The sequence below is a fragment of the Pinus tabuliformis genome, chromosome 1_2 (genome assembly GCF_031772625.1).
Source record: "Pinus tabuliformis cultivar Carrire ecotype Pingquan chromosome 1_2, CPIR1, whole genome shotgun sequence".
NCBI classification, from domain to species: Eukaryota; Viridiplantae; Streptophyta; class Pinopsida; order Pinales; family Pinaceae; genus Pinus; species Pinus tabuliformis.
In genome coordinates, this window is record NC_142298.1 from 108,988,496 (window position 1) to 109,013,340 (window position 24,845).

Here is a 24,845-nt window from a genome sequence, read left to right on the forward strand (position 1 = left end):
CCCAAAAATACCCCCAATTTTATTGTCGGCTCTAGCTTCTTCCTTGATTATTTGGAGACATGGCAATAAAGAGAGGCTCTAAAAATCCTAAAGTGTGACACATATGGATTTCTCCCCGATAAATCAACCTCCAGTGTAATCATGACAATAATATGATGAGGGCTCTGGTTCCACAAATAGGCTTCTATGTTACATGCCTTGGCCCAAAAATGTAGAGGTAGGCCTTCATCGTGCAACATCGCCCTTCAGGGGTGCTATCATTTCTCATCGAATGCCTTCTTTTGCACATAAATATTTAAATTCATTCAACACGTACGCAACTTCATTATCGCTTATGAGAGCCTTCACGTTCTTTCCTGCTTCTTTCTCAACCAATGACTTCAGCTATAGGATCTTGAAGAATGTATCATCCTTCTTCTACTTAAAGAAGAACTGAAACTTTGATGAGAAGCACCAATAAAAATGAGAAAATGTCTTTGTCTAGCAGTGGAGGTTGTCGAGAAAGGTCCACAGACATTAGAATGGGTCCTTTCAACGACTCCATTTTCTTTGTTGTTCCAATCATGAAATGTTGATTTTGTGTACTTCCCCATGGTACATCCTTTTCATATGTCCTTCTACTCAAGTTTTCCTTTTGGGAGGATTTTGGTTATCTGCTACATGATCTTCAAAGCACCATGATGCAAATCGCCAATTTTTCTATGCCAAGGTTCACCCATATCACGACTATGCACTTTCTCCACCTTTGTACTCAATGCAACACAATGCTCCACATCTAGCTTGTACAGGTTCTTCACACAAACCCAAATTTGCTTCACATGTCTCATGTCTATGTGTCTTAGGAATTCCTTCCCTTTGCTGATGATCACATCATAACCAAAGTCTTCCAAAACTACAACAGAGATGATATTTTTCTTTAGTCCCAGAACAAACATGACATCCTTGAGCCTAACGAGGGAGCCCAACTCACTCTAAAAGGTGACTATACCAATCCTGGTTGTATTGTACCTTCCTTCATTCCACATATCAATGTGCATCTACAAGTATTTTTCCTCCAGGTCACTAAAAAATTCTCTATTCCCTATCATATGGAATGAAGCACCTTGGTCCAAGTACCACATGCTCCCCATTACTATGTAGGCCATGCATGTGATGAGTGTAATTTCAAGCCCAAACTCTAAAGCTAAAGCTTCACCTGCTGCTCCTTTGAGGCCTTCTTTCCTGTCTTCTTATGTGGATACTCTGTGGAATAGTGTCTAGATTCATGACAATGGAAGCATTCAATTTCTGTTAGATATTTATTCTTTCCCCCTTCACCGAATTTTGTTTTGGATTGGTATTTATTCTCCTTTCCCTTATTTTCCTTTCCATCCAATGGAATTTTTTCTTCATCCTCACCTTTGGATGAAGTCCCATCTATGGTATTCTGCCTTATTTGCTCTTGCACCAAGTGAGACCATAAGGCCTACCAACTCCGTAGTTTCTCCCTCCCATTCACCGAATCTTGATAGCTGTGCTAGCTCTTTGGAAGGCCCAAAGGTCTAAGGTTACCAAGTCTCCTTTAGGTAAATTAACTCCGATTCCACTAAGTTCATCACAAGACTATGTAAAATTGCTTAGATACTATGGAATTGTGTCATTCTTTTGCATCTTTATACTTCAAAGTTTATCGTTGAGTGTCAGCTTCCTGTGGTCAATACCATTCTCGAATAATTTTTTCAGTTCTTTCCACATCACAAATGGAGTTTCTTTTTCTTGGATATTCAAGAGAATATGATCCTGTACTCCCTCCAAGATGATTCCCCTCACCTTGGCTACATCTTTCTTCCACTAAGCAAGATTATGGGATTAAGATGCTTGTGGTTTAGTGACATCTATCTTGATGTATTCTAGCAACCCATTTTCATCCTATACTGCCTCCATGCAGTTCTTTCATGCAACAAAATTAGAGGTGCCTTCTAAGGCATACTCTAGCCTTATTCGATTGAAGGAAATCCTCTCAAATCTGAAGAAATCTTTCTACATTGATCTTTAAATTTGAACCTCTAAGACCCAAATTTGAATTCCCTGCAAATCTCATACCATATAGAAATTATGATGTATATTCGAAACTTCTCATGAAATTTACTAAATAACAAGACTTGAAGCTATTCTACCACTGTGCGGAATTCAATTCACCAGCTAGAGAAAAAGATTTTAGGCATGCAAAAAGAAACATCATAGATGCACATAGATTTATCTAGGGGAAACAAACTTCTCAAAACCCCTTCCTATCTGCATTTCATTAATCAAATAATAGAGGTGAGTACATATGCTTTCTCAAGCCTAAGCACAACTTGCAAGTGTATAGTCTATCTCTCTGCCTGATTGACTGAATCTAGCCAACACTTAGACCATTTTCAAGCCCTTCAAGCTCTTATTTAATTTCACTATTCCTTAAGAAAATTAGCCCCTACTATTTAATAAATTCCCTCAATTGTATTGTGAAATTTCTCTAGGCTCATCCTCTTACTACATGCACCACTTGTACACATTGGAATAGTCCACAACTGATAGTACATTGCCTTGGAATCTCCATCTTGATTGGGTATCTCAAATTTGTTGCACGCATCAATTATTTTGGGCTGATTCATTAGTTAACCAAGCGATCACTTAGTGTGGTTTAAGTTACCTTTCCACAACTTGACCTTCCATTAGTACCTCTAATAGTTAAAACTAGTTTAAGTGACCATAACTCAATTTAGCTGAAATAAATTGCTAAAAATTAGCAATCAATCATACTAAATTGAACACAAACTTCCCTAAATTAAGTTATCTGAATTAATTGAGTGAAAAGTGCCATGTCACCTCAGCTAACTACCTCTATGATTTTTGTTGAAATAGAAATTCAATTTTTCTCTAGTTTGACCAAGGAAAAGTCAAACTAAGATTTTCTTGCTACATTTTCAACAAAATTGTCCAACCCTTCTACAATCAAACACTTAAAAGGGAGATTTATTTTGTAATTTCTGAAAACTCTCTTTATATTCCAAGCAAACTAATCAAATTCTTGGTCAGATTCACTACTAAAATGATCTTCATGTTCCTTGATATTGTTAGGACGTTTCTTGAGCTTCTTGGCAATATCTTTGACCTTCTTGGACGCTGTGAATTCTACTTCACTAGGTTCATATTTCTCCTATCCAATGCCATTTTATATGTGGTAAGGGTTCCAAGTAATTTCTCCATGGTGACAGTGATCAAGTCATCCATCTCCTCAATTGCAAAGAATTTTAGATTAAATATTGATGGCAAGGACCCTAAGATTTTGTAAATAATGACTTCATCTTTGAATTTATCGTCTATGCCTTTGATCAAATTGGTTACCTCCTAAACCCCCCGAAAATACTCTCCAAAGATTTCTTCTTCTTTCATCCTTAAGCTCTCAAACCTTATCCTATAGGTTTGGAGCTCCCCCTTTTTACCTTCTCATTATCTTCATAACTATTCTCCAGTATGTCTCATGCATCGTTGGCTGAGTTATAATGCATGACCTTTATTATCTCACTCTCGGTAAGACCTACCAAAATAACAATTTTTTCCTTGCAATTGTTCTGATAGATTTTCTTCCCATCAACATCTGTAGGGAGGGTATTGGCGACTATATATCTAGACACCACAGTAGAATAAACATCCACAACTAGGATCATCAGGTGCCCTTTCATTCTCATGTTTCATATATTGTATTTATCTCCATCAAAGACATGAATTTTAACCTCTTTACTAGTCATAATCCCCTCTCGATTTATCTTTTGAGCGGTTAAGTGGCAACAAATGATCCTAATCTGATACCAATTGTTAAAAACTAGTAATATTGAGAGGGGGGTTGAATTAGTATTACAAAAGTATTAAATGTTTTTCTACAAATAAAAAAATTTCATTTATTAAGCTTCAATGCCACACAAAATGAAATATACACATGTAAAACACAAGCAACATCACATGAGGAGACCAAGGTTTTAGGTGGAAAACCCTTAGGGCAAAAAACCACCAAACTATTTGTTGCTTCTTCTTCTCTATTGCTTTAAAATCTTCTCATTTACATACATCAACTAGCCACCACTAGAGAGGGAGCCCCAAGTCCTTAGAAATAAGAATGTTGGTCACTACCAACTTGGAGCCACCACTCCAATAATAGAATGATCACATGCACTTAGCTTGAAGCCACAACCTCAATGCATATACAGTTCTCGATATATAATAATAATATAGACTGAATCACTCTTGTAAAATACAAATAATACCATTGATGAAGAATACTTAAGTTACCACTAAGTCACTCTCGTGATGAGAGAACAAATCTCCATACACTTCCTTCAAAACATGTCTTCAATTCTTGCATAAAAAACAACTAATTCACATATGATATTTGATCATTTGATAACTCTAGAAATATGCATAGTCTGCTACAACTACTGAACTCTGAGCATGCTGTCCTTTGTATAAAATGTGCACAAACACTCTCACCCTCCAAAAGAACCAACCAAATAAACTTGTAGCTTCCTCCTACTGGTTATTTTCTAAGATAGTTAACTCAGTAAATGCATTAAAAGATGGAGGACTAAACAACTCTTTTCACACCATAAAATATGTTTGGATCAATACCCTTGACTTAATATTTCCACTAACTTCACTTAATGAAAAATATTATTCAATTTAACCACCTTCTAGAAATTAGTTGAACTTACCCAACCTTTTTATTAAAATTTCTGAACAAATAGCATTAGAAAAACTCATAGAAACATATGACATGTGCGCATAATTTGAAGAAAATAATAAAAATAGAGTAACTCTCCCTTTGCTCTATTATCCTATGTTATAATTCATGTTTCTAAGCCATTTCTTGCATTACTAATGCTATGTGTTCCACATGGAAACTGCATTAGTCCACATTAGCCCTGCTTCCTCAAGGAATTTTCCAATCCAACTCGAGGATGATCATTAGACCAATATGCACTACAGCAAAAAAGGTCATTAGTGAGGGTCGAAAATGTCACCATAAGCTCATTGGTGATGGTCAAAATGGTCTTCGTCACCAAAAACTAAACATCACAAAAGGTGGCTTCGCCAAAAGTATAGGTGTTGTGGTGACATTCAAGGTCCATCACGAATAATGATTATAATGACGGATAGTGATTCTTACAATTTCATATGAGCACCAGTAATTTATGGTGATGAACCTTTCATTGCCCTCACTATTGATGTGTATATATATGACAACATTCATTGACTGTCAACTTTTCATATTTTGGTCAGGTTTGAAAAATTTTGCAATAAGCTCATTGGTGAAGGTCATAATAACCTCCATCACCAAAAACTGAACACCACCGAAGGCTATGTCACCAAAAGTATAAATGTTGTGGTCACATCCAAGGTTTGCCACGAATAATGATTACAATGAAAGATAGTGATCATCACCATTTCATATGAAAAACAGTTATTTACGGTGATGGACCTTTCATGACCATCACTATTGATGTATATATATGATGATGTTCATTATCGGTCACCATTTCATATATAAAAATTACTTTTGATGATGGCCCTTTTACAACCTCACTATTGATACATATATATATATGAATATATAATGATCATCACCATTCCCTATGGGGCACGATGGGATCAAACCACCAACCACCTTCTTGTAAAGAAGGTGCTCTTCCATTGAGCTGGCACCCTTAAAATAATTAGACATTCAAAATTTATAAATTATGAATTCTAAAAATTTAATTAAATTATAAAATGTTGTAAAGTCTTGTAGGTTTCATTGACTTAGTTGTCACAAACAATCATGAGATAACAAAAAAATATAATTGATTTAGAACAAGGAAGCAACTTTCATATGGTTAATACACTCAACCACCTAAAACACAACATCAAATTCAATTGTTTAAACTTGAGTCTAACCAAAGTATAAACACAAAGTCCCAAAGTTCCATGGCTCCTCTGATACAAGTTTGCACATGAAAGAAATCACCTAAGAACTTAAACATTATATACAACTATAGCCCAAATTGATGAAAATAGGCATTATAACTATTATGATGATTAAAAATTAAAATTATGTTGAGTAGGAAATTTAACAAAGAGACTAAACATGATGGAGCTAGTCGGAAATCCAGTGCACATTTCTCACATGGGCTCCATGAATATACATAACTCCCAAAGGTAAGTCTTTTGAATCACCCGAAACTTAATATAGAACTTCAATGACATATAGAGAATGGAAATGGGAATTATAACTTAACTATAAAGATTCAAAACCTTGCAGCGCAGGAAATTTTTTTATAAGAATTGAACATATGGAGAAGACATGAGATCTTGTGCATGGGACTAGCATGGGCTTCCCAAATATACATACCTCCATAAAGTGACTCTTCTAAAGTGCCAAAAATTAAAATAGAACTTCAATTATTTCTCTAGTAAAATGGGAGCTTCAAGTACTGAGACCATGGTTAACTACCTTAATCCTTAATAACTAGGACAATCTTTGATCGTCATGTCATCAAGAATCACTTCATGAGATATCGTAGTATGGAGGGATAGGTGCAATTGTGTTACCTATTATAGGAAATCCAAGTGGGCTAGATTTTGGAGGTTGAAAGGTTGTATATTGGTTATAGTGGGGGTTGTACTATGTTTGTGCTACAACTCCATGAGAAAAAGATAGCCATGTCTATGAAGGCTTTCCTACAAATGTAGGTCCATATAAAGGTTGTGTAACATAAGAATATTGTGGATCATATGAAAATATCCCTGTAGGATATTCTTGTGGAGTAGGAGGAGGTAGTTTTGACCTTGGATAAGATGGAATGTTTGGATTCACTATTGCATAACCTGGTTATACCTGTGGTCCCAACTGTACTTGAGAGGATGGTATAGGTTTTGAAGCAACCTTCTCCTTCTAGCCCTCAATTGAAATTTTCATTGTAACTAACCTTCCCTACATCTCAAAAAACAAGTACATATTCCAAACTATAATTTTTCAAAGAATTAAAGTATATCCCTTAGACTACCCAAAAAAAACAAAATATCAAGGCCCATTAAAAAATTCACATTTCTATTCCTTACATCAATATTTTTTCTTGAATCCTCAAGAGCCCTTTTGGTTCTTTCAATAGACTTAAAAGTTACAAATGCAAAACCCCTATTTAAAAAACAAATTTGAGAGTAGAAATATAAACTATATTGCCAAAAGAGATATAGTATATACATAAAATTGTGATATGACAAAATTATGAGAAACTAAATTTTCCACTTAATAATTTCATTTTTAGTAAAACACTAGATTACTTGGATATGTTTGTATTCTTATCATATGAAGTAGAACCTTCCTCTATTTCTCCATACTATGAAAAAATCCATTTGAGTGACTCATTTGATGTCTCATATGATAGGCCACCAATGTAAATCTTCCTTTATGACTGATCAGTAGTTTGTACTGGATTGGTGCCAACACTTGCTAGATTACATACAATAATTGGACCCTGTAAAGTCATTACCACACATTACAAAACTATTATTAAACTCTGAAGGAAGGATCATCTTGTTAAATTACCAACACAGTGACACAAAACTAACAATAAAAGGAAGCCCCTACCAAAAGTATTGGCTGGTTTGCGAAAATATTATGATTGTTCTACAAAGAATCTTATGGTATGGAACAATTTAAATGACATTCCACTAAGAAAAAAATCATAAATTTGCATATACTAAATCTTCAATATTAATACTGAGTTTCCAATAATCTTAACATTACACTAGAAAGCATGTCACAAGAAAGAAACAAATGAACAAAAGGAATAAAAATGCATCTAAAAATAACAATGTTGGGTGTTCCATCAATATAAATTTATTGCAATGCATGAAAGTTTAAATCAACTAGCAGATCCATAATAAGACCTAGTTAAGATCATCATTGCAATTGATCCAACTAGTAGATCCACAACAAGTCAACTTCCCATGGTAGGGAAATTATTTAAAACACATTAGTGGCATTGTTCATATTTCATAAAATACAATGTTGCATAAGGGAAAAAAATCAGAATATGACACAAAAGTACAGATAAAAGGGGAAGGAGATTGTTCTGATAGTGTAAAAGAATATTTACAAATATGTAGATATAAACCTTGTCAGTGGATGACGCCTTACTTGTAAAAGCTAATGACTCCTTTCATTTTTCAAGATCTCCCCCATCGATCTCCATACACCGAGGGACTGAAAATATCCATGCCTTGTCTAAATAAGAAGATTACTAATTTTAGGTCTTTTTGAAGCCTTGATATCAAACATTTCATTTTTTATTTCTATTAGTTATTTGTATGGTGCAGCCAAAACCTCTTTTTGATACAAATTATAACGGTTTGAGCTAAAAAAAACACAAGTGAAGATAAGCAATCTAGGATCCATGTCCTTACCTCTCAAGGAATATCAAATCCAATATTTTCTATTCCTGATAATTCATTGGAAGCGGAGTCTGGATCCACACATAATCATTGTATGGTTCCTTCAAAACCAATGTCTAGGTTGATTTGGGTTGCCAGGATTTATAACATATTTTTATTTGGGAATTGAAATGTGTCAACACCAAATCAAGTTTTGAATCCATTATTCATATTTGCTGGAGAAGGATTATATATAAGTCAAACTGCCAAACAAAATTGGAAGTCATAAACAACATCGAAGGTGTTTTGTTGGGAGGAGGATTATATAGAATTTAAAATACCAACCAACACCAGAATCTCATGTATAGTATCAAGGGTGGATTATTTAACTATTGAATGCCTTCTTAATGTTCAAAAGTTTTCTACAGTTTTAACAGTTCCTAAAGTATAGTGTGCTTAAATTCAAAGTAAATATATATTCATGGATCTTGGCCCTCAAGTATCTGCATGGATATTCCATTTCAAAGATTTTAGACGAATGAAATAAAGCATGTGTTGTGTAGTGGCATTATGATGTTTGTGCTGTTTAAATTTTTGTTGTGTATAAATAATTGATTTTCTTTAGAATTTTTGTGCACTGACTATTGCAGCGTATAGATGCACCATAAAAGAAGCTACAACAAATACGAAGAAGAGAAGGCTTTTGCCGTCACACAGATGTTGCGTAAACATGTAACCAGAAAAAAACTTCACGATATGAATCATGATTGGTATGTGAGACTGCACACACTCAAAGGTGTTTTTCTAATAACCTTTTGGTCTTATCACCATAGACCAGTCTGTCCACAACACAGAATACAACTGTAAAAGGTGCAGGTTGGCCACATATCACAGATATAGGATAGCATGTCCTTATATATTTTGCCCACTGGAAGAAGAAAACTTCCACCAAATTTTTTTTTTCAATAGTTTCAACATCTCAAATCCTTCGTAATCTACTCCCCTGTAATCTGCAACATTGCTCCTGTTTGTCCCATATCCCAATGAATGTATTTGTCGCTGACATAAGGAAACATATATTTTCTTGTAGCATGGGCAAAATTACCAAAACCCCATGACAAGAAAATAAAAAATATTTCTCTCTATTTGGGCATCCTATAAAACGACCTAGAAAATCTCATGAAAATGCAAGAATGTTGCAAATTAACATGAATAAGAAACATATTTGTTTGTTAGCTACAATAAGATTTACAGTCAGGGAAGAACATACTTATTTAAGAATATAATTAAACTAAAATACTCTAGATTGTCGAACCCTTTTTCCCCGAGTCTCTATGCTATTTACTTTTGTCCTTGAATCCCTAAGGCTTGGTCATATGCAACGAAAGAACATTATCAGATACATGGTAGCCTAAAAAGACAAGACGAAGGTTCAAGAAGCTTCAATTAAGCTAGTTTTTTAACTTAGTTAACTAGAGTCTAGAATATACGGAAGTTGATGCTACACTTAATTTCTTTTGAATGAACTAGTAGAAACTTAGCTCAGGTAATATTGGTAACATATATTTTTTAATCCAATCTTGTAGTCCCATATCAGCCTCTCAAAACCCAGTTCTCAATCGTGAATGTATAAAATTCAAGCGAGTGAAAATTGGTGAGTGTAGTCCCATATCAGCCTCTCAAAACCCAGTTCTCAATCGTGAATGTATAAAATTCAAGCGAGTGAAAATTGGTGAGTGTAGTCCCATATCAGCCTCTCAAAACCCAGTTCTCAATCGTGAATGTATAAAATTCAAACGAGTGAAAACTGGTGAGTTTTAGTAATAAGAATCAAAATTAACTAAAATAAATTGTTAATGGAAATAATCTAATATAATTCTCTTTTAATCCCTAAAGATGGATAATAAAGAATATTCAATTCAAGTTTGATATCAACATGACGTGATTTTCGAACAAGTATGCCTCTTTGCTTTATCCTCTTCAATAGTCACAAAACACAGATTAAGAAGTATTCTATACAGAGTCTGCTACAACCACATAATTTTGAAGAGGCATTGGTACTGCATATTGTTGTCGTGTCTGTCTTGGACTCTGATTTACAAAGAATTAATTTTCACTTCATAGTGTCCATATTGTGTGAGAAATAATTCATCAAGATCTAAAATATTGTATAAAAAGTTAATATCATTTTCATCTACTAAAAAACCTACTTATTTCAATTTTTTTAAATATCAGAGATAAATTGGGGAGTAGAATATACCCAAAGACTGACTAAGGATTTGTATTGATGCCACAACACCATATTATGATAAATTAGTTATTTTTTCTACCAATCTCGCATTGCTATACTGAACAATATGTGAACCTTGCATATATCGGACAGAGGCAAGGTAGGCAATTGCACCTTGTGTTATTTGAACATGAAGATACATTTTTTCTATTGAACCAGCATATAGTTGTGGAAAATGGAGTGCTGCATACAAATTATAATATCCCTGCAACAAAGCAAGTAGACATAGACATGTAAGACACGAACATGTGAATTGAGATAATGCATCTCCTCTCCCACCCTTTATTAAACCCTTAAAGTTGACATATAAATATATGGATTTTAGTGTAGTATCTCTTCTTGATTGAAAAAGGAACAATGACCTCTAAACTATGAAATATATAAAACGAAATCATCAATACAGAATGCAGAATAACCATAACCATAAATAATAAAAGAGAAAACTAAAGTCACAAAACACAAAATAAACACAAAATGGTTTTTATTGTTGATAATACCTGTGCAAAATTGAAATATGGAGGATATGTTGGAAACCTGCGAATACTCTCTCTCTCTCTCTCTCTCTCTCTCTATATATATATATATATATATATATATATATATATATATATATATATATATATATTCATGTTGGGTAAGAAACCAATCTCATGAAAAGTGATCTTATGAGGATTGTCATTCCATAAGTTATCATATCCAAAAACCATATACATGAATACACTATATTTTACCCTCTTCTGAATATCCTCTTCCCTATAAGGTTTCCATGGGGCCCCTAGAGTAACCCATTGATTCCTAAATCTTGCAAGTATTAGTCCTTAATTTTTTTGTTTAGGACTTCCAAATTTCTAGTATTGTTCATCATTGCGTCATTACCTTGGCCTCTTGGTCTCCCCTTGTTGAAAACACCGACAACTCAGTTCATTTGCTTTGGATTCAAACCCATGTGCCCCAAAACCAGGACTTGATCTAACAAATGTATTGTATGAGGATATAATAAGTTATATGGTTACACTTTGTTCATGAAGAAGCTTACACCTAAAATAATCCTTAATATATCAAAACACAAAAAAATATAATAGCAACAATGAGGAGCATACTGTTACATGAGTTAAAGCCTACATATTTTTTTTAAGAGGACCAAGAGATGTAGTATGTGAAACCACTAATGACACTAGATTATTTGTGGGAGGCCTATATGGATCATCTGCCCATCAAGCCAAGAAGAAATAGTCTCGATGCCATCATTGTTTTTAGGAAAAATATCCCTGCCATATCCACCATTAGATGGAAATAAAGGAAATGGATATCTAGTTCTTGGTCCCAAGGGAACACCATTAGTGTCCCATTATTAGTATTTCCACTTGTGGTGTCTATTGTTGCTTGATAAGAAGCCATGGAATTTGATGCTTCTCTTTGTGGTGGGAAAAAAGGGAAAAAAACATTACTCTTCTTATGCATATAATTCTTTACTCTTTTTGTGTGTGCTAATAATGTCCGTGTTGATAGTTGATTTGGTTGATCTATCTTAGTATTCCCCATTACATTCACCATGAAAGTGACAAAACAAGTTTTACACTAAAAGGATCACTGATATGTTTCTATTCTTTGTGATTCTATTCTTCGACAGTTCCTATGATTTTTTTTTCATATATTCATTAATATAAAACCAACAATAAAAGAACTCATTTAGAGTAAATGGAACCAAAAAAAACAGAGTGAAATTAGCAGCGTATGAGACAAACTACTAAAAAGATTCTAATTTCTTTCATATTTTCATGTACACTTGTAAGGACTCACGTAGTCAGGTGGGTTTATTTGTCGTTATAGCTTATATGCTTGACAATCATTTTAGATCCTTGTAAAATGCGAACCATTAATTCTTGACACATGATTTTCACAACAAAATTTTCAAAATGCTTTATTTTTACATCATTTATGTGTCCTCTAGTGAAATTTATCATTTTTATGTAGAGCTTTTATCTAATATCAACACATTGGAACTTCTAAGTTTGTCATATTCATGGGTTAGCCATTAAATGAAGTATGGTACAAATGCATCAGCCACTACTGTTTTTCATGGGATTTCATGCATAGTCATACACTCATGAGGATATCTATTATACCATTTGAATTGAACTTGTTTCAGCTTGAGCTATATGAATTAAATTGTTTCATCGTGTTGATTGATCTATAGGGATACCATGACTAGGATACAAGAGAAGGCGGTCATTTATTGCTTATCTGGCCAAAAAAGAAAAAAATTGAGTCACTGTTATTCCATTCTTTCTTGCCATTTAATGTAATTGTGGCAACTTGTTCAATATTTGATGGTACAATGTACAATATAATGGAAATAAAAATCAAAATATAGAAAAAAATGCATTTACCCTTGGTTATTAGAACAAATGTTGTTCTGTTTTTGTAGCTTCATGTGCTTTGAACTACTTCAAAATCTAGAGAGATTTCAATTTCTGTTGAGGAGAACCCATTCTTGAGAATCTAGATCATTTATACTATTGAAGAAGCTCATGTTTGGGCATAAGTCCTTAAAACTCTTAGTGAATTGTAGCCGAGTCATGCTTGCAAAGAGTATCTGGAATCATTTCCACTTATAACTTTTCTCATAACGTAATTTCTTAACTAGAAGAGCTTTCACACCTATATTGGGTTTTGATAAGTTGTATTTAGATTTTTTTATGGATGGATACTTTTGCCACTGTATATAACAAATTTGGCATGGGTTGTGTTCACAGGTTTTGCAACATTACACTAGATGGAAGATAAGACATGTTGTAAGGTTATTGCACCCATGTCAATTTTTGAATGGATTGGCTTTCAAAATATTCCATTCAACACAATATATTTGTCACACTAGCAATCCAATGTACACTCCTGAACCTGACATTCCATGGTACACCCTGAGTTTGATGATCTTTCTCAGGTTATTGGCTTAGCATCACTGGGCACACCACATAAATTAATTTGGCATCTTATTAAGCTATATTGGTATATAGTTGAGTTTGGAACAATTAAAGGAAATAATGAAGTTAAGGCATTTGGAGATTTCATACTATCAAGTTTTGGTGAGATTCATCACATGAAGTCTGGCAAACCAACATTTTAGAACCTTGAACCATTCACTTAGCTACCCAAGATGAGTTACAAGGACGAATTTTAAAACATGTACTTATGTCAAAGTATTTAAGGCATTACAGAAAATCTTTGGTCCTATGCAAGAACTATTCACTGTGGTAATTAAAAAATGCTCTATAAAACTCTAAACAAACATGGTTATATGAATAGCTATTGAAATTGCCTCACCTTATGCACAAACTAGAACTAGCACCTATCAACATTAAAGTAAGCTGACAGGTCTTATTGTGGTTGTTATTGCACATGTCTAGGAAGTAGCTTAGGGTGCTGAAACAACAGAGATGAGGGATATTACCACAATATATCATGTATAGGTGCTAAACCCATTCATTGTTAAATTTAAGAATGCACACATATGTATAATTACTGATAAATTCAAGTGGACTGGCCTAGGAGAACAATCATGTATGCAAATTTGCAAAATTCATCTAGAATGTTTCTATACAATTTATGTAAAGGGCAAGCACAAGCACATACATATGAATAAATTATGGATTCAAATGGACCTTTTTGTTGTGAAAATTTGATAAATGTGTCTGTTTGAGTATTACGCAATTCCAACTTTACATATATTATTGGGAGCATTATACGTTAATTGAATACTACATAGTTTTCATTATATAATTTTGTATGTCAATGGAATGAGCGTGGTAGTCCCTCGATGGCCATTTTATATGGATTGAAGTTGTTCTTATTATTTGTATTCCATCGTAACGGGTGGTTTCTAATCGTCTGCTAGATGTAGCTTAGATATTTGTTTCTTGGTAGCCTATGTTAAATTTTAAATCATGGTAGGTAGATTTTCACTCTATACAAATCCTAGGTAATAGAAAAAATGAAAGCATATCATAACTGTGGATGAAGGAACATGAAATCTGTAAGCACAACACTTTGAAAATTATGATACTGAGTACAAATCTGAACTCTAGCTCACATCTCTCTAATATAAACTTGCAAAGAAGGAATAAATTAAAATGAATCAAAATTGAATGAATTAATGCCCCAACCTTGCCCTTATTTTATACACTAAAAAAGGCCCCAAATTTACAGAAAATTTTTATCCCTCTAGTGTGCCTAGATTTAGAAACTCTAACTCTAAATCTGCCTAGAGATGTACCCTAACTGCATGGTAGAATCCATAGAAAAAATATCCAATCCTCCTAGAATAGAGCACCCATGGTTTAAATTTGGACACCAACTCAAACATAGTGCCTACTCTAAATCTATAAGACTTCCTAAGTCATGTACTTTCACAAAATATGGAAACGTTAAACTCAAAATTGGACAACAGTGTCTAACTAAAGAAAATCCTAAAACTAGAATTATTTAAGGTTGGAAATTGTCTAAGGTTAGAAAATGCATACATCTTTACCTCTCTACATATTCAGTGCACCACCATTGATCATTATTACTCAAAGTGCTGCACATAGGCAAAGGTTTTAAAGCTCTCTTGCTATTAGTGACTGCATGATGCTAAAGAGAACAACAGTTCGGCAACACAGATATAGAAAACTAGCACTTCACCTTTGCAAGGAAGGTGTTATCCACCATGCCAAGTTTCTCTCTGAACATTTCAAACTTCCCCTTAGATAGGGTCTTTGTTAATATCTCTACAACCTGCAAATATGAAGGAACATAATCTATGACCACTTCTCCCTTTTGAACTATGTCTCTAAGGAAATGGTGCCATATATCCATATATCCATACATATACATATACATATACATATATCTATCTATATATATATATATATATATATATATATATATATATATATATGAATATGATTGGAGAAATTGTAAAATAATGAATTCTGAATATTCTAAAGGCCCCAACATCTGATCATTCAACTTTGATATCAACTTGCAATCCATATGGCCACACAACTAGCATAACTATCTACCATATACTCCACCTCAATTAAGATGAGTGAAACTATTGCCTCCTTCCTATTAAATGAATATATCATACATGATCTAAAGCTGAAACAAAATCCAAAAGTGCTCTTCCGAGCAATTACATCTCCCACTCAATCAAAATCAACAAAACCATGTACCATCAACTCACCATATCCCACATACCTCATGCGATAATCGGTTCTACCCTTCAATTATTGGAGCACATGCTTCCTAGAAATCCAATCAATATGCTTGGGTTCAAACCATGAACTCACTCAAAGTATTTACTACAAAACATATATTAGGCATAACATTATTCGTCAGACATAAGAGAACCAATCAACTGGCTATGCAGAAAAGGATCTACAAATCTGAATCTAAATCACCATGTAACTTGTAATTTGGAACCACAAGATGGCTAAGTGTCTACAATATAGCATCTAAAATATCTTTCGAATATCTATTGTGTGCTTCTTATTCCAAGAAAAACATCGCATTTACCCCACCAAACCTATAGCACCACAAAATAGCACATAAGTTTAATGTCCTTCATATTGAATTTGTTGGCTACCTTCTTCTTGCACCATGAAGTGAGCCTCTTACATAACTATATATAAGGATCAAATCATATACATGCAAGACCAAGAAAAGCATATTAGGTTGATCAAAGTAAGTACTAAATATTAGGATCTATAGCAACCTTTGTGAAGCACAAATTCCAATAATCACTCATTAATTATTCACTACCATGTATGTGGTGCCTACTTCTACCCATAAAGGGCCTTCTTAAGCCTACATACATGGGCCTCTCACCTAAAAATAAGATTTTGGTGCTCCTATTTGCCTCATTTCTTCCTGCAAAATCTATGTAGTCCATCTCAACATTTAAGCTAAATTGGATAGTAAAACACGCTGTGTTCCTTTATTGGAATGTTTCTGATATGAATCTTATTTTTCCTATGCACGTGGGACAAGAATATTTTATCCCTACTCAATTGTATCCTTGGTCTTCTCTTGAGACTTACATGACCAAGAATCCTTGTCAAACTTTACATCGAGATAAAATATTGTCTTTCACTATGATGGAAGATAGATCCTCCAAGCCTTGGAGGATGTAATATAACCAGAAAATATACCTTTCACAGTAAAAGGTTGAGGTTGAGATCTCTTCTCATCAGAAATAAAAATATAGACTATGCAACCAAGAAAACGAAAGTGTGATCCCTGTGGCTTCCAATAGTAAAAACTTCCAATATCTTGTGAAAGCACATGCTTCTACACAACAATACATGGGAAAATCTAGATCATCAAAAATAGCCTTGGTTGTCTCTATGATGGATCCAGCCTTCCTTTATGCAACCCCATTCTACTAAGGTTTGTAACGTACTGTCATTTCCCTCTTGATCCCTATTTCACTACAAAAGGGAAAAATTTTGCAGTTGTACTTTCCTCCATTGTGTTATCCTCCACAATGTCTGAGTGTGAGAGGAGATCGATGGAGGTAACCTCAAACCAACCTTTTAGTTTGGTTGCTATCCCTACCAAACTAGAGAGGGCTCTCTCTATGAAATCACAGCCGAGAGTTGACTGGAATGTAAAAGGATTTTAGGCTAGATATGCTAGGCTCATGTAGGTTTTGAAAATTTACAGTTTTGATTTTGGATAAGGAATGAAAACGAGGTATCTAGGTCAAAGGATCAAAGGGTTATAACAGCAAAGATATAGAGGATCAAGGTAGCAATAATTTTATGATGGATTTAGGGTTTGTCGATGTAGTGCAACGTTTTGAAGAAGGAAAAGGTATTAATGAGCATGTGCACCATGAATTCATTAAGCAAGAAGGGAATTAACACACAATGATATCCCAACAAAACAAAGCTTTATGCAAAGAATTATGCCTATAAACTTTAAGGAAAATCTTTCAAGAAATGATGAATGGAAAGATAAGATGAATATCTTTCATATAAATCTATAACATAGAAAATACAACATCAAAAAATTATTGCACATGAATTCCTCGATAATAGGTGCAAACTGCATCCTTTGATTTCTTGAATAAAGTGTCAAAGTACAAGCTACAAGTGTTCTCTTCTCTGATTTTCTCCATCGCTTCTTCTTTCAACTTTGACCTTTTGTCCAGCAGATTAGCTTCCACAACTATTGCACTGTCCTACATTTCTTTGAGTGCGGTAGTGTTCCTTTCTCTCAACTTAAATGCCAATTTCGAATCTAAGTCATCTCGTTAGTGTAAAAGAGCTAAACCGGGAGGTAGTTTTATATCAGCAAGCATTGAATGGTATACTTGATTGAATCTAGCTTAAAATTGTTGCATTGTTTCTCCTGGTTGTCTTTCCAAATGATTATATTCTTCTAAAATCAGAAAAGTGCTTCTCTTGATCATCCATCTATTAAGGAAAAAAATCACAAACTGATGGAAATCGAAAATGCTTGCAGCTCGTAATTTCTTGAACAATTGCTTGGCTTCGCCTTGCGAAGATAAGGAAAAAAGCTTGATACTGACATCATCTTCTTCAACCTCAAAATGTTCGAGAAGCTTTTAAAAACTATAAATGTGTTTTTCAGGAGTGATGTTACAATATTCTCCATCAAACCTTGGAAGATATTTGTAGTAATTTTCATGGAAATCATGGAGTCTAGGAGGTAAGATGAGTGGCTTGTATCTATCTGAAATTTTATAAGGTGTAGGAGTATGTACAAAATCTATAGGATTAGTCTTGATCTATTGAGGCTCATCAAGCTGAAGATGGTCATCATAAGATTCGGAAGAAGGGTCTTGATCAAGATCAAAATTTGTATTCACAATCTTCAAAGAAAATGAATCAAATGAGGGGTTGGGATCTTTTCTCAAATACAGCATACTTTGGAAAACTTTCTTGACATTCTCAGGGAAGGAAAAGAAATAATTTACAATAAATAATAGGAAGCCTTGGATGAAAGTCCAATTTGAATACTTGATCTTCCCATATTGTGCTTGCATGTTTCTGTTGGTAAGGTTCATCCTCCAGTGGAGTATTTGAATTAAATTTGAAACCGATTTGGAGTCACTAAGTGAATGATTTTAGCCTTCATATGTGTCTGACCATTGTCCACCATCAGCAAATCAGATCTGAACCTTTTCATTCTTTCCCAGGGAACATATGATCTCTCATTCCCTCGCAATGGTGCCAAAATATTATCCTCCACAATGTTCGAGGATGAGGGGAGATCGATGGAGGTAACCTCAAAAAAAGCTTTTTGTATCTATCCCTATAAAACCAAAGAGGGCTATGAAATCATAGCGAAGAGTTCACTAGAATGTAAGAGGATTTTAGGCTACATATGCTAGGCTCACGTAGGTTTTAAAAATTTAGGGTTTTGATGCTACATAAGGAATGAAAAACAGGTAGCTAGGTCAAAGGATCAAAGGGTTACAAAAACAAAGATATAGAGGAGCAAGGTAGAAATAATTTTGTGATGGATTTAGGGTTTGTTGGTGTACTGTAGTGTTTGGAAGAAGGAAAATGTCTTAATGAGCATGTTCACCATGAATTCATTAAGTAAGAAGGAAATTAACTCATATTGTTATCCCCATCAAAATAGAGATTTATGCAAAGAATTATGCTTATAAACTTTAAGGAAAAGTACTGAAGAAACGATGAATGGAAAGAGAAGATTAATATCTTTCATATAAAGCTATAATAGAGAAAATAAAACATCACAAACTTACTACGCATGAATTCCTAGATAATAGGTGCAAACTGCATCCTTTGATTTCCTGAATAAAGTGTCCAAGTACTAGCTACAAGTGTTGTCTTCTCTAATGTCCAACCTATTCTATGACTAAGAAAATAATACATATAGACTAAAACAACCTCTCCCTTCTCCCAGGGGTCGAACCCATGAGTTAAGGAACTGATACATGAGGTGTTCCAACCAAAACCCTAATGTTTAAGGAGGTTAAAACAACTCCTTCATTTAAACTTTGACTCAAACCACTCCCATTAATGAGGCATAAGTTAACATAAGAATAACTTAACAAGCCTATTCACCCATAATTACATTATAGTTGCATCAAAATAAAGTAATTACATCATCAAGACTTGAATATAACTCATAAAACTAGATAAAAGTTGTCACAAACAAAAACACAACGAATTAAGCCAAAAACGTAGTGAGCATGGAGAAAACACAGCGAATTTGGGAGAATTTGCTACGTTTTTTTCGTGTGATAGCTTTTCTCTAGTTTTATCACTTGGATTCAAGTCTTGATGATGTAATTACTTGATTTTGATGTAACTATGATGTAATTATGGGTAAATAGGCTTGTTAAGTTGTTTTTATGTTAATTGAGGCCTCATTAATGAGAGTAGTTTGAGTCAAATTTTAAATGAAGGAGTTGTTTTAACCTCCCTAGACATTAGGGTTTTGGTTGGAACACCTCATGTATCAGTTATAGACTCATGGATTTCACTCTTGAGAGAAGGGAGAGGTTGTTTTAGTATATATGTATCATTTTATCAGTCATAGAACAAGTTGGACATCAAATAAGAGAACAGTTGTAGCTTGTACTTGGACACTTTATTAAGGAAATCAAACGATGTAGTTTGCAACTATTATCTTGGAATTCATGTGCAGTAAGTTTCTGATGTTATATTTTCTCTGTTATAGCTTTATATGAAATATATTCATCTTCTCTTTCCATTCATCATTTCTATATCTTTCCTCATGTAACCCTTTGATCCTTTGACGTAGATACCTAGTTTTCATTCCTTATCTAGCATCAAAAATCTAAATTTTCAAAACCTACTTGAGCCTGACATATCTAGCCAAAAATCCTTTTACATTCTAGTTAATTCTTGGATATCATTTCATAGAGAGAGCCCTCTCTGGTTTGGTAGGGCTAGCTACCAAACGGAAAGCTTGGTTTGAGGTTACCTTTGTTGATCTCCTTTTAGCGTGGGACATTGTGGAGGATAACACATTTTCAAAGATAGACACCTTAATCTTCTTATCTATAATAAAATATCTCTTATATAAGTATATATAAGTATCCTTTTAAATGCAAGTTATTGCAATAAATATTTACTTAAGAAATTTATACAAGTAAATATAAATGTAAGTTTCCATGTACGCGATATCTTAAATATTTTGTGAGTATGACCAATCCTTGAGGTTCTTCTTTCAAGATTGAAAGCATTTCTTACTCGAAAAGATGTTGTCATCTACTTTTTTTGGTGCGCTCTTTGGAATTTCTGGATACTTTTGTGTTTCAAAACGGCACTAGGACTTAAAATGTGCATCAATTCTTTCTACTATGTATCAATGTACTAGTTGGTGATTGTTATATAAATTGCATTGGAAATTCTCCTGATATAGACATATTTGGTGTAGAGATGCTATTTCATTTTTTATAAATCATTGTGGCATTAAAATAATTTAAGTTCAAAGGGTTGAACTATGTATATATAAATGATGGATAAATTATTACTCCCATTTAATTTACTTCTTGATTTGTTGTGGAGGTCGTACCATTTGTGTACTCAACATTACCACTAAGGATTCTGAATCAAAGTCAAAATGGCTTGGACCAATGAGGCCATAGTGAGACCATATGTAGCTAAGAAACACGGAGTTACGTTTGAGCCCTTAGCTTTGCCTACCAAATGTCTTAAAAACATGGGCATGGAAATCTTCTTTGTTGTTTGCAAACTCCTTACAATGCCTATAGCTTAATGTTATGCATGTATTTATAGACACGACTATATATTAATGTTATACATGTCTATATAATCTTCAAGGGATATCTCAACCCATTGTTGTTATAGATAAACTTATTGGGATTGAATTCAACAAGATAGGATGGCAAGTGATAGTCGAAAAGAATTAGAGAAGAAGCTAGTTACTAGAGGGAGCTATAATTAATGCTTGGGATTTCTTGTTGGGCCCATGTTCTCATGTGTTCAATTAGGGTATTTCTTTTGAGATTGAACTATGATAATATTAATGGAATTCAATTTTGTTTATTTTCTAAAATGGAACTCCTAGAAAAGATGATAGTCGAGAACATGAACAAATCCATCTTTGAATGTAGGCCTAGTCATGAAAACTTTCACCCTAATATTGTTAAAGCCCACAAGGAAATTTTTAATGCTAGCAGTGTAATGCATTTTCTTCACTAACCATACAGTAAATTGTTTGCTACAAATTTCTTTATGTGCCTATACCCATGACAATATTTCAATACATCAAATAGGACATGTCAACTGCCTGGAAGAAATATAAAAGGGATTTGAACTTGTAATTAAAAATGTTACCATGCTCTCATAAATATATAATTGGCTATTTAATTACTTTTTTCTTCTATGCTGGCCCTCTCAATCCCACACCAATATAATGGGGTGCCTTATATGATATACCAAGCCTTGCAAATGTGGGTAAAGAGTAAATATTTCCAGTGAAAGTGGTTTAGCAATCAAACTTCTTCAAGCATATTTCTGGTCAAGAATTTTCACTCTAATATGTGATGGGAAGGAAGAAATATGTGCCTTCTTATGAAATTTTCTCCACCCCAAGAACTCGTTTTTGGAGTTTCAATTCCAAGGTAAGTTGAAGCCAATATCTCCATAAGTGATTTCTATTTTCTTTTTTCTTGAAATAGTGCCGAATAAATGATGCAATGTGTTCATTCTTCGAAGTTCTAAACTTAGTTTCTAGTGAAACACAGATTGCATTAACCCTATTACAAACAACTTTATGATTTTAAAACAGAATTACTTCTGGATGAATATTTGCTAGCTTCTCTTTCAAAGCATCAACCTTCTTAGGCCGCAAAGGCAGTGTTATTATTGTGTTTGGAATCTCACAACCTACACTTCTTGGATGTATTTAATGCTTAACTTTTCATCTACCCACTCTGGAACGATATATCCAATTTTGGTTCTGGGTGGAGGTATCTCATTTATAGCCTAGAGCTCTTAAACCTAGTCTCTACATATTTTGGAAATATAAAACATATTTTATCTAACAGTCAAGGCTATAAAGAGTTCCCAATCACCACAATTTTTTTTTTTTTCATAACATACTTAAGTTATACATCTATGACCCAAATATTCTATAATCAGTATCTAGAAATTTCAAAATGTATAGTGAAGTTTACCTAAACATTCATGACTAGAAAATACTCCCACTCATCCCAATTCTATTTTCTTTTTGTATATTTTTTATCTAAACAACCACGACATAAAGCTCTGTTAAATTTGGCAACTAGGGCCAAATTCCACTTTGGAAAACTCATTTTATGGAGATAATTATTGCATTAAATTCCTCTTTTCGAGAGGACCAAACATGACCTAAAGATCATCAAATTTAGATAAGGAGAAATGTTCCTTTGAATTTATGCCCACTCATATGCAAATTTTCAATGTCAGCCTCACCTCCTGGTAGGTTCATAAATCCCAAATGTCATGTCTCTCGACCCTCACAAATTTGTATATATATAGGTGTCCTCCAACCTCATTTGTGAGATCCTATGTTCATTCAAGCTATACTTGTCTAAGGCAACGAAGCTATAGGAGGAAGAGGACAAGGGTTTGGGACTATTTTTTTAGTTATTTATCACCGTTATAGGTCTGTGTTTGGAGCACATGATGCCACTTTGCATGAGAGATGATCTAATGATGTTTTGGGATTGTTGTTGTAGATATCTCCTAGAAGTAGGCCACAATTGATTGGGTCACCTATAGTCAGGTCATAGGCCTTAATTACCCAATTTAGGAGGACAATAAGTTACATATGGGAGGTTAAACTCCATTATGCTTGAACAAGAAGTTGTGTGGTTCATATCTAAGGCCTAGAAAAAGGCTTAAACACAATGAGTTGTTGTAGGGACTGTTTGAAGGGAGGCCACAGTAAATAGAAGGTGTGATGGGTGTGAATAGGGTCCTATAAGCATATAGTATTTATTCCCTAACTAGTGCCCAAAATTGCAGAGAAGAAGATACTCGCTCTTCGAGCATGCAAAGAATGCCAAAATTGTAGTTTGAATGGGCCATCTTCTTGTCTAAGGGAAATGATATTAGATCTTAATTTGGAAAGTCAGTTTTATTGTACTCTCTCTCTGTTGAACAAATGATATTAATAATATGAAGAATTGATAAAGGGTTTTCCCATATTGGGGTTTCTCTATGGCTTGAGCCATATCCTTGTGTTCGCTTCCCTTAGCTTGTCTTTTTCTTCTATCGTCTATATTCTTTCTTTAGTTACTATCTATATTTAGTTTATGATTTCTTATGAAATGAAATGGAATGGTAAGTGGGCTAATATAGACATCTGAAGTAACTTTCCTAAGCACAGATCATATCTTAAAATTAAGAAGCTCTTAAAACAAAACTGCACAAATTAAAAAATACATTACCAATTTTATCTCAATAGTCAGGGCTAGGAAAAGGTCCCAATCACATGAGTTCTAGTTGATTCTCATTAAATATTTCATCTAAAGGGCCATAGCGCAAAGATGTTAAATTAAAACTTCAAAATTGAGAGATGCACTACAAATTTTATCTAAACAGTTGATTCTAGAAATAAGATCCCAATTTCCCGTTCTATCATGTTTTCTAAAAATATTTTATCTAAACACTATGACCAAAGCTCCTAAACCCAAATTCCATCAATTTTAAAATTCACACCAAATTATATCTAAAAATACAGGGCTACAAAAATCTCCTACTCACCCCAATTCTATTATGTTTTTATACCATATTTCATCCAAACAACCATGATCTAAAGAACTTAAAGCCAAACTCTTGAAATTTTGATACCTAGTGCAAATTTTATCTTAACAATCAGGCTAGAAGAAGCTCCCAATCACCCCAATTTATTTTGTTTACATAACATGTTGCATATGAGAATCCATTCCCCAAAATTTTTAAACCCAATATATGCAAATTTAGAAATAGATATTACATTTTATCTAAATAGTAGATAGTCAAGGTTTTAAAAACCTCTCAATCACCCCAATTTCCATTTTTTTTCGAAGTACAAGTTTCAAGAAATGAATAACTTTCTCGCCAATATA

General features: G+C 33.8%; 1 pseudogene; it reads left to right on the plus strand.

Annotated features, from left to right (window-relative positions):
• The window catches only part of LOC149204736 (phenylalanine 4-monooxygenase, chloroplastic pseudogene), a 29,819-nt pseudogene extending 15,840 nt beyond the window's left edge, over positions 1 to 13,979 (plus strand).
• Positions 13,980 to 24,845: the final 10,866 nt, after the last annotated feature.